Raw genomic sequence first — 2,404 nt, 5'->3', positions numbered from 1 at the left:
ACTTTTTAATGTATTGTATGGTTGTATTTTACATGTTTACGAGATTTGTCACATGAGGTTCAGGAGCTGTCTGAGCTTTTGATGCGTAAAGGGAAAAAATAAAAAAAAAAAAAAAAAAGATATTAGATAAAAGATATTAAAAAAACTAAAACTAACAAAACATAAGTCATAACAAAATTACTAAAATTTTAACTAAAATTAAAAATGAAAACAAAAATATAAAAATAAAAGCTAATTCAATTATTCAATAGTATATTTAGAAACGATACTAAAATAACACTGCACAGGAGAACGTCCCAAGTTTGGGAACGCAAGAGTGTGAGTTAACAATGACAACACTTTCATCTTTGAATTAATTTTATCCTGAGCAGAAACAGAACAGCGGGAAAACACAACATAAATCATATTTGTTTGTACTTCAGGAATTCCGTGTATTGAGCAGAAATCTAAAAGCATTGTTCACATTCAAAACTAGATCAACCAACAATCTGAATACTCAGGAAAGGGCTGAGACCTTCATCTCTGCAATGTCTTGAACAAAACAAAAAAAAAAGGTTCATTTGATATGAATTGTAAACACTTCCGTATTTTAGACCAGTAGTTCCCAACCCTGGTCCTGGAGGCACCCCAACACTGCACATTTTGCATGTCTCCTTTCTCTGACACACCAATTTCAGGTCTTGGAGTCTCTACTAATGAGCTGATGACCTGAATCAGGTGTGTTTGATTAAGGAGACATGCAAAACATGCAGTGTTGGGGTGCCTCAAGGACCAGGGTTGGGAACCACTGTTTTAGACCACGATAGGCCAAACACGGTGGTTTTGTGGCTCCTTTCCTAAAGTCCTGAGCCAGTTGGTCCAGCAAAGCCCATGCAGGCCATGTCCAACCATATGTTTACTCAAGCATGTGATAAAGACACGCTCTATGAATTTTCCTTTTTGTTTTGACATTTCAACTTCCTTTGCAGGGTAATTTCACTAAACAATCATGCCAGGAACATTTAACCACTCACACACTGATCTGAAATCAAATAAAGAAACAACTGCACCATCATTTCAGTTCATGTTTTCTTTATGCTAACAGTTCCAGAGTCGTTGAGGCCACTTATTCAAAGCCTCTACAAGAGTGACAATAGCTTTGTGAACAGAATAAAACACAAAGGTGCAGCCTGTACACTGTAAACGCCTGCGATTCATTAAAAGATTCAAGCACACAAACACAAGCTGCTGTGTCCATTCTGTCAGCCGGAGCCTTTCCATGAGCCTTTTCTCATAAAATCCCACAGGCGGCTTTGGAAAGCAGCTTACACATTTTCAAAAGAATTAGGAACATACTCAATTCTTATTTTAATAAAAACCAATTATCTTACTTGTAATTCTCATTACTATCAATGATGAGTCTTGATGAAAATCATCCTGTTTGGACACAAGTATAAATAAATAAATAAAATGCCAACTGTCCTATAAAATAAAATTCTATATTATATTAGGCCTATTGGTATAAATACATTGAAATGTAAATATTATATCTTTATTTTTAGGGGAGTACAGTAATGAAAATGGCATTTTGTCATTTTGAAAATGTGCTTAATAATACCACAAGGAGCCTTTTTTATGTAAAAAAATATATATAATAAGTAAAATTATTATTTTTTTTTTACCCATTTTTGTTTTGACAGAACCGATTGTGGTTACCATTTACTCCCTACTACTATGCCATGGTCAGCATATACTGACGTGTCTTTGAGATAAACTGTAAAGATAATTTTGACTAACGTTAGCAGAAAGTCGTTTTTGCATGAAATTGCCATATAAGTTAAAAATAATGCAAGAACTTTCTTTAAAAAAAGACAAGGAAGTACTATGCAACACATAGGCTACAGAATAGTTCAGAGAAGGAGAAGCTGTTCAGGCACAAACAAAATAATGCCGAAGAGAAACGAAATCAAACTCATACCTCACTTTCAGATTTGAACAGCTTTAAAGTGTGTAACCGCGCTAACGTTACATGTCCTGTGGTGGGAGAGTTTCTCGCTTTTTCAAGAAGCATCGGTAAAGTTTCTTTCTCTTACTCCGCCATGTTTTCTCAAGACACTTTCCTTTCGTAAGTTTTTTTTTTTTCTCAGAAAAAGGAAAACGTCTTTCACTTTGGCACGCCAATCATTACAGAGGAGTTTTTGTAAAACGCCACGCCTCGCCATCATAATGCTTCAGTGCTGAAGTAATGCTCGCGAACGAATCGTTTTTGAACAGACTCTTTTGAATGCTTCAGTCGAACCGATTCGCAAAGTGATTCACATATCGCTGTAAAAAGATGAAGGGGGAGCAATATTGTAGAATTACCGGCATTACTAATAATTAACATTGTTAATATTAACAAACTAATGCTGAGACGATTTTTGTT

General features: G+C 35.1%; 1 protein-coding gene across 1 annotated transcript in view; it reads right to left on the bottom strand.

The window, feature by feature from the left end:
- The window catches only part of LOC107754905 (G-protein-signaling modulator 2-like), a 20,835-nt gene extending 18,659 nt beyond the window's left edge, over positions 1 to 2,176 (bottom strand). Inside the window, exon 1 of the mRNA XM_016571536.1 lies at positions 1,958 to 2,176. The gene's annotated coding sequence lies outside the window, so the exon portion shown is untranslated. The remainder of the gene's footprint in view (positions 1 to 1,957) is intronic.
- Between the last annotated feature and the right edge of the window lie 228 nt (positions 2,177 to 2,404).

This window comes from Sinocyclocheilus rhinocerous, unplaced genomic scaffold (assembly GCF_001515625.1).
Source record: "Sinocyclocheilus rhinocerous isolate Xijiao unplaced genomic scaffold, SAMN03320098_v1.1 scaffold2788, whole genome shotgun sequence".
Lineage (NCBI taxonomy): Eukaryota > Metazoa > Chordata > Actinopteri > Cypriniformes > Cyprinidae > Sinocyclocheilus > Sinocyclocheilus rhinocerous.
The sequence above is the reverse complement of the archived record's forward strand: the minus strand, read 5'-3'. Positions and strand labels throughout refer to the sequence as shown.